At 35.9% G+C, this 12737-nt stretch overlaps 1 non-coding gene across 1 annotated transcript; it reads left to right on the top strand.

Moving 5' to 3' along the window:
- The first annotated feature begins 10286 nt into the window (after nt 1–10286).
- On the top strand, nt 10287–10393 carry LOC128042102 (small nucleolar RNA R71). Its single transcript, XR_008197310.1, has one exon. It is a non-coding gene; the product is annotated as a small nucleolar RNA R71 (small nucleolar RNA).
- Nucleotides 10394–12737: the final 2344 nt, after the last annotated feature.

Here is a 12737-nt window from a genome sequence, read left to right as displayed (position 1 = left end):
AAAGACGTCTGAAAAATCCCTCACAGTTCTGATGTCTTTTACAGTAGAGTCCCTAGAAGCGGAAACACTTACGTAGGCCAAATACGCCTCACATCCCTTGCGAACCAGTTTCTCAATTACTAGTTTAGAGATCACGTTAGCCAAGTAATTTTGACGTTCCCCAATCACAACTAATTCATTACCCTCCTTAGTTCTCAATACGACCCTCTTAGTCGCACAGTCTAAACTGACAAGATACTTGACCAATCAGTCCATCCCCAATATCATATCAAACTCCCCAAATGGAAGTTCTATCAAATCAGCCAGAAATACCGTCCCTTAAACCCCTAAAGGAACATCCCTGTACATTGTTTGCTAACTCTAACAGATTGCCCTAGCAGGCTTTGCACAGCCTCCTCACTGGAAGTACTCTCAACCGGAATCCCTAGGTTTTCAAATATGTTGCTAGCTATGTATGAGTGGGTAGACCTATGTCTATAAAAGCAATATATGGTACATTAAGAATAAAGAATGTACTCGTGATAACGTCTAAAGCATCACCATCCTCTCGGTGACAAGCAGCATAAATTAGGGCCGGTATCTCACCTCAGCCTGCCCAGCACCTCTGTCTGGTGCTCTCTGCCCACGACCCATATCATTACCACCTCTGGCCTGTCCACGGCCTCTCGGTGGCTACTGCACTACCCTTTGCGGCTGTGTCATACCAGTATCCGGAGCTTGCATTTGATCAGTCCTCAGCGGACACTCCCTAATACGGTGCTCCAATGACCCACACCGTAAGCACGTCTTAGTCCTTCTCCAACACTCGCCCTAATGGAGTCTACCACAGTCGACACATGGCTGCAGTCCAGTAACGGTAACAGGGGGCCCAAATTAACTGGCCCATCAACTCGGGTTTTTTTCTTAGGCCTCTGTATAGAATTCGAGGACTCCAAATCCCTATTGTTCCTATCTCTCTCTCTATCGTAGTTTTGGCGCCTAGCGCGCTTAACCTCCTCGATGATCTTCGCCTTCTCAACTAGTGAAGAAAAATAACGCTCCCTTTACGGAGCTATTAGGACTCTCAAATTATCTCTGAGGCCATCCTCAAAGTGGACACAATGCTCATACTCAGTCGCCATCATACCTCGCGCATAGCGGCTCAGTCGCAAGAATTCATACTCATACTCAGCCACTGATCGATCTCCCTGTGTTAGATTTAGGAACTCCCTCCTACGGGCGTCCACATAACTAGCTCCCACATACTTGCCCTAGAAGGCGGTCTTAAAGAACTCCCAGGTCAGACATTCTAGCTGTGTGCCCTCCTAAACAGTAAGCCACCACTGGTAAGCCTCATCACGCAGTAGCGAGACTGCACCCTTTAATTTTTGGTCGGAGGTGCAATCCAGGTCATCCATGATACACTCCGTGGCCTCAATCCAGTACCTGGCCACATTAGGGGCAACCCTACTGACACCCCTGAAGGGCTCAGCTCCGTCAAAATAGAGTCGTTTCGTAACCGACCCACGGCCCCCAGATCTAGTATTAGGCTCAACGACCCTCTCCAATATCCTCAACATAGCCTGGGACAATTCGTCGTCCCCAGCCATGCGATCATGAGACTCAGTCTCAGTAGTAGGCGGCACTGGCATCTCACTCGTGTCCAAATTCGATATATTACCTAGGGAAGAGCACTCAGATCGAACCCCCTACAACCTCTACCTCGGCCTTGAGTACCACATCCACAAATACCTCGTGTGCTCATGTCTATTCGGATTTATCTGTATTAGAAAATTTTATGCATCAGTTTCAATTTCATTATTTACTAGCAGATGTTTCATGTTAACGGTTTCAGTAATTCAAAGTGATTTTCATAAATTGCAGTCTCTATCAGTTTTGCTACAGTCTCAATATACACCATCTAGAGTGTTTTGTAACGCGTAGGTTTATACAAGTGTACACAGTCGTTATCAAGTAATAAGTAAGTATCGAGTTATCGTCTCCACAAGGATTGTATTTGTGCTAAGTCACTTAATTTGTAAAATGATATTAACAATTTAGTAAATAAAAACACAATATAGTTGAAAAGTTATGATTAAAATATATTAAACTAAATGCAATGATCCTTAATACAAATTCTCCTAAGTATGCAAACTAAATGAAATAGATTTTAGTAAAATTAAACACAATTTTACAACAATTATAACATAAATAAACTAGGACAATTACTTTAATTAAACTCAATTTATTATCAACATAACATTCCATGGCAACTCGATCTTTCATGAGTTTGGAAACCACATTAGGTCCTTTTGGAATCCTTTACTTAGTAAATACGCATTTTACTAATCCTTATTTACTAAGGGTTTCTTAGTATTTGTGTGAGGTAACAGGCACGTGTTAGGTTTGAAACAATTTAATCACACAAATCTAAAAACTACGCATATAACAAAGCTTGGTTAGAGTTGTTATGCAACGTACTATTTAATTGGGTTAGGAGCTAAATTGAGCAGGCACATTTCAATTTTGCGTCCATTATTCGTCGTCTGGTTAGGATCACTCAACTAATTTATGTGCATTTCAATCACGTATGAACAAATACAAACTTGATTTTAATTGAAAACATGATCGATTGAGGCACAAAATTATAAGCATGAATCAAATAAATATTATTTAATCAAAGCAATCATCCTAACTTAAATAAAATTAAGATAACATTGTTGTACACAAGAACAAAGAACAAATAGCAAACATATTTAAATTAAATTAAAGAAAAGAAGGATTAAACCCAATTCAGAGTGGTTGTCACCCAAGACTCTGACTGACGAGGCTCTTTCGCTTCTTTACTTTGCTCCTTTGCTGATGGCTCTCCAAGGTGGCCGACCAAGGGTTCTTTAAGAGGCTTAATTGCTAAAATCCTTATGCAAGGATGATGAAGGGGAAAGATAGCTAAAAGAGTTGAGAGAATGATGAATGAGTGAGAGATGATGGGATGAGGGATGATTGAATAAGTGAGAAATGAGCTCTTATTTATAGGTGAGGCAAGGGAGCTAGTTTGCTAAAAATAGGAGTGTCCGTCCTTTGAAACTTCCTCCAAGAGCGGCTGGCCATGAATTGAGGAAAGGTGGGTGATTTTTCCTTGATTTTGGGTCACTTTGAGTGGCACAACAACTTAGGACTAAGACTCAGTCATCAGCAAATCTTAGGGAAAATCTTTGATTTCTTTAACTCTTCAAGGACTTTGTATAGTTAAACCAAAAAATGGTTTATGACATCCATGTGCAACAAAAAATTGGGTTGACATGGTCCCCAATTTGGACGGTTTTGCAATTAGAAGAAAACTCTAAGACTTGTCCAAAAATAGTAGATAGTTTAGAAGACCAAATAATATAATTTAACTACTTTAATTAATCAATTTACTTAATTAATTAAAACCTAATTTATTAATGAATTATTAAAATTGAATTATTAAATATAACTTTATATTTTATTATTTAATTTAATAATGCATGGCCCACTTTGTAGCTTTAAAATATAATATGCTCAAATTAATATAAAATAAGTCATTTTATGCTTGAAAACTATATAATAAAGTATAAAATCACATTTTAATAATTTCTATGTCCTAATTTCTTATTTTCGCATATTTCATTAATTTATTAGACAATTACTTGGTTTTAACAACAAATTTAAGTAAAAAGGTGATGAATTATATAGGACAAATCCTATATATTTTTCAGTTTACACACCCTAAATTTAAATCATTGCTCATCCCGAGTAATGTTCATGCATAGTACAAGGTCTTGCTAAGACAAATTTTTCTAAGACTGTAAGTAGCATCAAACTTCGTCTCATAATCATGCATCAGTAAATTCATGCTCATAGATCTTCTTTATCAACAAGTAACTCATATACAAACATTTTGAATTTTTTATTCTAAGTTTCAAAATATGCCAACATGAATCATAGTTTGCATGTATGTCACAGCCATAGATAATATTCTTCATTCAACACAATTTCTCTTCATTCAAGAAAAACAATCATAAGGCTTATTTATGATCTTCATATGTTGAACTTAATACTTCCTCTCCACTAATGTAGGTGACATAATCATCAAATCAATAGGTCTTTTATATGGTTGTAATGGGGGTTCGATTTCAAAATCTTAACCTTTAACTTGTCTTAGATTTCTCAAAATTCAACATTTTTCTTTAAGTGAACCTTTGGAATCCCCCAAACTTATTTTGAACTCAAGCTCATACATTTTCTTTTTGGAGACTGAGAAAAATTTTCTTCACTCTTTCTTTGTCTTTGTTGTTGTTGTTGTTGTTGTTGTTGTTTAAGCATGAGTACATACATCTTTATGAAAATTTCCTCAATTGTTGATTCCCAAGACAACTTTAGTTAAGATAGATGCACAAAATTAGGATAATTTTAAAAAGATGATAACTGGCTTATAATGTAGGTTTATTACAATGAATAGGCCTTTAAGCTCAAAATTATAGTTTCAAGGGTCTAATATCATAAGGTGGGCTTGAGAAGGCTCAAGTTATCCAAAGAAAAAGGGTGTCTATATCATTTTACATTTTTATGTCCCCTAGGATTTCACCTCAAGAAAGTTACTAAGTCAATTCTAAAGATATAAACCTTCATGCATGTCTAATCTCAAAAGAAACTAAGTTTTTATGGCAAACATTACCTAAGACTAAGATCATAAAAACATTCAATTTTTCATGATAACTTACAATCACTCAGATAAAATCATCATTCATGCTTGCATATAAGTTATCTTATTAAAAAGAATTTCTCTAAACATTCATTTATTAAAACATACTTATGAAAGAAATGATTTGAAACATACTTGAAAATTTTAAAAATTTGAGCAATTTGCCTTACCCCCTTTAAAAAGAAGCAATGTCCTCATTGCGAGAATAAAGTAATGAATGAAAATTGAACACTAGGTAGGGTTGTAAAGAAAGAGAGGTGAGTCATTAAGACTGCTTAAATATCAAGTCTTTCCCAATAACTAAATCCTAGATATGTTCATTCTCATTGCCACATAACTTAATCTTTTTCTTTCTAAAGAAGTATTCATTCATGCTTGCTATGTTTTATTTTGAAAAAATTAAATCCTAATTGCTAAAGAAATAAATTCCTAAAGACCGAAAAATAATTAAATAAATAACAAGACAAGAATCACCCCTTTTATTTTTCTGACTTATTCCCCTTGTCCTCTTTAGCTCCATCTTCGCTTGTATCGTTAGTCTCTTTCGTCCATGTCTCAAAGATAGCATCTGGGAACTCAGGAACAAAAGTATTAGAGATATTCTTAAAAGTATTTCTAATTGAATCATCTCTAATTTTTTTCATATTTCCAGTAAGTTTGTTGCTGATTGTGTATGAACTTACACATATCCATCAAAATTGACAACTCTGATTTCCTTAAAATACTTGCAGAAGTCAGCATTGGAGTTGTAAATTCTGGTTCAACACTTAGCTTGACTGGTTCTTCTTCTAGCTCAACCCCAGGTTCAGGGTTTTCAGCTCCTTCAGCTGGTTGAGGACTATTTGGTTCCTTATCAGATTCTTCTTCTTCAGTGTCTGTAACTGAATCAGCTTCAATTTATGTTTTATTTGTTGACTCTTTGGTTTCTGGCTCAGTTGGTTCCTCTTGCTCACCTTGGTTAAACTCATGCACTCTTTCTACCAACATTTTAAGATCATGACTTGTAATGCACCCTTGAACATACTGCCCCTTCAGATTTTCTTGTGTTTTAACACGGGCCCTTAAGCAAAGTGAAGTGATTAATGATGGGAAATAAGCACTTCCTGCCTTCTTTTTAGCACAATCATGAATCTCCTTGAGGATAATTTTCCCAACATTAATAGATTTTTCTATTAATATTACATATAACAAGAGCACCCGTTCTATCGAGATGGTGGAACTGTGTGAGATAGGCATAAATTTGTAGCGAACAAAATAAAACCATACCTATGCTATTGGTTTTAAGTATTCTCTTTGACAAGAATGGCTCCTATACTTTCTTATAATCCATTGGGATCCTGGATTTGTCACAACATCAAGCACTTGTTGAAGAAAATCCCAATTGACATTGCTCATCATAGGGTAGTACTCATATTCTTCAACATCAGGTAAATTAAACAAATCATTGATGGCCTTAGAAGTAAGAGGTACATTTTTCTTTTGAACAATGACTTTAGTAGCATCTTGCGTAGTCAAACTAGCATAGAATTCTTGAACTAGTTCATCATCAGGAAGTGAACGAGCATCACAGAATTGTTCTCATTTGAGAGCATTGATTATCTTTTTAATTGGCACAGGAACAACCATCACATCATTGCTCTTCAGGTTAAAACCTTTTTCCGACATCATAGGTTGATGCTTGAACATTGCATCAAATCACTCTTTCACTTCTTCATCAACCACAATCGGGTTTTTAGGAGTAGTCTTTGACGATCTAGTTCTTTTGCAAGACATGGTATTTTCTCAAAAATTCAGCAGAGTTTCTGCACAAGAGAGAAAAGAGAAATCGGCAAAGTTGGTATTACTTGCTACGGCAAAAATCTTGTGATAGCAAGGATGGTGCGGTGACGATTTCTTTGCGGCAATAATAGGGAATTTTGGCAAAAAGAAAGAAAATGACTAAGGTTTCTTTCGAGATTTGGGGTTGACTGCATAAAGAAGAGATTTAGGAATTTTTAAGGTGGAAGCAAATTGCTTTAAGGGATATGAAAATTATTAGAATGAAGAGGGGTTTATATAGGGAAAAATTAGGGCAACATGTAGCAAAAATTTAGCTACATTAAAGTTACTTGGGCGGCAAGTAATGGGTGTGACGACAAGGCCTAATTTTTTTTCTCTTTTTTGCTATATTGGGCCTCAGACTCAGACTGTATCTTACAAAATTTAAACTGAATCAAATGAAACTTAAAAATTTTAATTAGAAAATTTATTATTAACAAATTACATTAAATTTATTCCCAGCAAAGGTTGGAGGGGTCACAGCGGTCCCACTTAAGTTCCAATCTCCTTAGACAGAATTAATTAAATGTAATAAATTAAGAAAATAAGTTCTTATTATTTATTTACACAATGAGTTCATGAAAAATTAAGGGTCTGTTAAGATGAGTGAGGACTCAATTCGCTCATCTTCACCATCCCAGTAGTGTTTGAGACGTTGACTATTAACTTTAAACGTACCTCCATAATTTTCGTATAATTCAATAGCTCCGTAAGGATAAACTCTGTAGATAGTATAGGGTCCTTTCCATCGGGATTTCAGCTTTCCAGGAAATAATTTCAGCCTTGAATTAAACAACAAAACCTTCTGACCTTCTTTAAACTCGCGAGGTCGTATATGACTATCATGTCATCTCTTTGATCTTTCTTCACACATTTTGGCATTCTCATAGGAAAACAACCTCAGCTCTTCCAACTCATCCAGTTGTAATATCCTTCTCTCACCGGCTTGCTTAAGATCAAAATTTAACTGCTTCAAAGCCTAGTGAGCTTTATTCTCCAATTCTAAAGGCAAATGACATGCCTTTCCAAAGGCTAACCGATAAGGAGTCATTCCTAACGAAGTCTTAAATGTTGTTTAATAGGCCCATAATGCATCATCGAGCCTTCGAGACCAATCTTTTCTACTAGGCCGTACTATCTTTTCAAGGATACGTTTGATTTCTCGATTTACTCTTTCAACTTGCCCATTAGACTAGGGGTGATAGGTAGTAGCAATCTTGTGTTTTAGATAATATTTGTCAAGCAACCACTTAAGCCATTTGTTCACAAAGTGAGAACCTTCATCACTAATAATAGCTTTTGGTGTCCCAAATCGTGTAAACCCATGCTTATGTAGGAATGACATGATTACCTTAGGATCTAACATCTGATCTGGAAAATGGTCCTTCTAAGTGGCTTTGTTCAACTTTCTGTAATTAATACAGATTCTCCAACCGGTAACAGTTCTCATTGGAATTAACTTATTACACTCATTTTTAACAATCGTGATTCCACCTTACTTCAGCACACACTACATCCAACATACCCACAAACTATCTGAAATAGGATAGATGATTCCCGCATCTAACCATTTGATCACTTCCTTTCTCACAACTTCTTGCATAATAGGATTGAGCCTCCTTTGCCCATCAATCTGAGCTCTTTCACCTTCCTCTAAAATAATTTTGTGTATGCAAAAAGAATGGCTTATACCTTGAATATCAGCTATGGTCCAACCAATTGCTTTATTAAATTTCTTTAGAACAGCAATTAGTTGCTCCTCTTGATCTTTCGTTAGTTCTGCTGAAATAATCATAGGCAAAGTAGAACATTCACCCAAATAAACATATTTCAAATGGAAAGGAAGTATCTTTAGTTCGAGTGTAGGTGGTTCTTCTATTGATAACTTGGATTGCACAAATTCTCTGACTTCCAACTCCAACTGTTCAACCCGTGTGGATTGAAAAAAATTTCTCGGATTAGCTTTCTTCAAAGCCATGTTTTCTTCACCTTCTTCATTCTCCAAAGGGTCAAGATCTAAGGCTTTATCCAATGGATCTTCTTCGAAATTGCTTTCCATAGAAACCAAGGTTTCTATCTCTTCCATAACTGAACACTTCTCTACCGGATCGAAAAATTTCACCGCTTTAAGATTGTTAAAGGTTACCTGATCATTTTGAACTCGCATGGTGAGTTTGCCTTTCTGCACATCAATTAACGTTCTCCCCGTAGTTAGGAAAGGTCTCCCAAGGATAATTGGCACTTCCTTATCTGCTTCAAAATCTAAAATAATGAAATCAGTAGGAAAAATAAATTTATTGACTTTTACCAAAACATCCTCGATCTTTCTTTTGGGATATGCTAACGATCAATCCGCTAGCTGAATCGTCACAGTTGTAGGTCTTACTTCACCTATCCCTAACATCTTGAAAATAGACTTAGGCATCAAGTTGATACTCACTCCTAAGTCACACAAAGCTTTACCACAGTAAGATTCACCAATGTTACAGGGTATAGTAAAGCTTCCTAGGTCTTTCAATTTCGGTGGCAGTTTGTTTTGCAAGAACGCACTGCAATCCTTTGTCAAGGCAACAGTCTCATACTCACTCAGTCGTTTCTTCTTAGACAGTATATCCTTCATAAACTTCACATAATTCGGTATTTTTTCTAAAGCCTCCAACAATGGAATATTGATGTGTAACTGCTTCAGAATATCCAAAAACTTCTTGAATTGCACCTCTTGTTTCTGCTTGTGTTGTTGTAATCTTTATGGATATGGAGGTGATGGAACTTTTGGTTGAACCGGACAACTTTTCTGTGTAGGTAAATCTGTATCCAAAGAAGATGTTAAAATATCTAAATTCACTAAGTCAGAGCTTACCTTGTCAGACTTTGCAGATTCCGATTCCTTTGGTGTAGGAACTTCAACAGCTGGTTGATTCTTCTCAACGGGCTTATCTTCGACATCAATCAATTGGGGTTCTAGAATTTTACCACTCTGTAATGCCACTACCTTGATATGTTCTTTACCCAAATTTTTTGGATTCTCAATATCGCTCGGCAAGGTTCGTTACGGTCTATTACATAGCTCCGTAGCTAACTGACCGATTTTGTTTTCCAAATTTTCCAGTGTTGTTGCTTGGCTTTGAATCAAAGCGTCATTCTTTTCCACGTACGATTTCAACAAGTTCTCCAAACTGTTTGATGCCTCAGCTTGAGGTGGTTTTAGAGCTTGCTGATTAAACCCTTGAGATTGGTTGGGTCTTTGCTGCAATAAGTTGTTGTTCGGTCCACTTCCTTGGTTGCTCCAAGAAAATTTAGAATGATTACGCCATGAAGGATTGTAGAAGTTGGACTGTGGTCCTTGTCCACTCCTATTTTGATATTGGTTCCCCACATAGTAAATTGACTCAGGATTTGATGGACAATTCTCAAAAGAATGCCCTTCCCCTAAGTAAACACAGGAAACTACTTCAAACGGTCTTGGTGGCTAAGCTGCAAAATTATTAGTACTATTAGCGGTTAACTGTTTTAACATAGAGGAAATAAACGATACCTGAGCTGATAACGAAGTGAAAGAGTCAATGAACTTCCAGCTACGCGTCTTCCTGAAGCTGTTTGATTTGTTGGCCATTGATGGTTATTACTTGCGATCCTTTCAATGATTTCATAAGCCTCATTACAAGACTTAGACAAAATTGCACCATTCGCGGAAGCATCTACCATCAATTTTGTATGTGCATTGAGACCATTATAGAATGTCTCCAACTGGATACAATGAGGAATCGCACGATGAGAACACTAACGAAGTAACTCCTTGAATCGCTCCCAAGCCTCATACAAAGACTTGTCATCCAATTGTTGGAAAGTTGTGATCTCGTCCCTCAAATTAGCGTTTTTGCTAGGTGGGAAATACTTAACCAAAAATCTCTCTGCTAGTTCTTGCCATGTAGATATGGAACTTGGTGGCAATGAATTGAGCCATACTCGTGCTCGATCTTGTAACGAGTACGGAAACAACTTCAACTTCAATGCGTCTTCAGTCACACCGGCTATCTTGAATGAACCATTCACCTCCATAAACAATCGAAGGTGGAGATGTGGATCTTCTATGGGCATACCACTAAATTGGCCCACCGCTTGTAGCATTTAAAACATCACTGGTTTCAATTCAAACTGATTTGCCTCAATATCTAGCCTTCTAATTCCTAGGTTTAGCTCACTGAAAAGTGGCACAGCATATTGTCTGATGCATCGATCCCTATAATTGGCAATGAGGATAGGATTTCGTACACGATCGGCTTTATTACCTTGGTCTTGATTCTGATTTCCAAGGTCCAACTTGACTTGTCTTTGAGCTAATCATTCACATCTTCTTTGTCTAAAAGTTCGCTCAATTTTAGGGTCTACAGGGAGTAAATCAATAATTCGATCTATGCTCATAAACACCTGAGATAATCACAAAAATTAAAAAGGATAAGTTAATAATGTTAGAAATAAATCAAATTGAAAATAAATAATTTCACAAAAAAATAATTATAGCAACAGTTGACAATCCCCGACAACGGCGCCAAAAACTTGTAAGTTTGTGCAAGTGTACACAGTCGTTATCAAGTAATAAGTAAGTATCGAGTTATCGTCTCCAAAGAGATTGTATTTGTGCTAAGTCACTTAATTTGTAAAATGATATTAACAATTTGGTAAATAAAAACACAATATAGTTGAAAAGTGGTGATTAAAATATATTAAACTAAATGCAATGATCCCTAATGCAAATTATCCTAAGTATGCAAACTAAATGAAATAGATTTTAGTAAAACTAAACACAATTTTGCAAAAACTTATAACATAAATAAACTAGGAAAATTACTTTAATTGAACCCAATTTATTATCAACATGCTTAATAACATTCGGAAAAACATTCCATGGCAACTCGATCTTTCATGAGTTTGGAAACCACATTAGGTCCTTTCGGAATCCTTTACTTAGTAAATACACATTTTACTGATCCTTATTTACTAAGGGTTTCTTAGTATTCGTGTGAGGTAACAGGGACGTGTTAGGTTTGAAACAATTTAATCACACAAATCTAAAAACTATGCATAAAACAGAGCTTGGTTAGAGTTGCTATGCAACCTACAATTTAATCAGGTTAGGATCTAAATTGAGCATGCACATTTCAATTATGTGTCCATCAGCCATCGTCTGGTTAGGATCACTCAGCTAATTCAGGTGCATTTCAATCACGTATGAACGAATATAGACTTGATTTTAATTGAAAACATGATCGATTGAGGCACAAACATTATAAGCATGAATCAAATAAATATTATTTAATCAAAAGCAATCATCCTAGTTTAAATAAAATTAAGCTAACATTGTTGTAAACAAGAACAAAGAACAAATAGCAAACATATTTAAATTAAACTAAAGAAAAGAAAGATTAAACCCAATTCAGAGTGGCTGTCACCCAAGAATTTCACTGACGAGGCTCCTTCGCTTCTTTACTTTTCTCTTTTGCTGATGGCTCTCCAAGGTGGCCAACCAAGGGTTCTTTAAGAGGCTTAATTGCTAAAATCCTTATGCAAGGATGATGAAGGGGAAAGATAACTAAAAGAGTTGAGAGAATGATGAATGAGTGAGAGATGATAGAATTAGGGATGATTGAAAAAGTGAGAAATGAATTTATAGGTGAGACAAAAGGAGCTAGTTTGCTAAAAATAGGAGTGTGCATCCTTTGAAACATCCTCCAAGAGTGGCCGACCATGAATTGAGGAAAGGTGGTTATTTTTCCTTGATTTTTGGTCAATTTGAGTGCCACAACAACTCAGGACTAGGACTCGGTCATCAGCAAATCTTCGGGAAAATCTCTGATTTCTTTAACGCTTCAAGGACTTTGTATAATTAAACCAAAAACTGGTTTATACATCCATGTGCAGCCAAAAATAGGGTTGACTTGGTCCCCAATTTGAACAGTTTTGCAATTAGAAGAAAACTCTCAGACCTGTCCAATAATAGTAGACAATTTAGAGGACCAAATAATATAATTTAACCACTTTAATTAATCAATTTACTTAATAATTAAAACTCAATTTATTAATGAATTATTAAAAATAAATTATTAAATATAACTTTATATTTTATTATTTAATTTAATCATGCATGTCCCACTTTATAGCTTAAAAATATAATATGCTTAAATTAATATAAAAATAAGTCATTTTATGCATGAAA

The sequence above is a fragment of the Gossypium raimondii genome, chromosome 6 (assembly GCF_025698545.1).
Source record: "Gossypium raimondii isolate GPD5lz chromosome 6, ASM2569854v1, whole genome shotgun sequence".
NCBI lineage: Eukaryota > Viridiplantae > Streptophyta > Magnoliopsida > Malvales > Malvaceae > Gossypium > Gossypium raimondii.
This window is presented reverse-complemented; position numbering and strand designations above follow the sequence as displayed.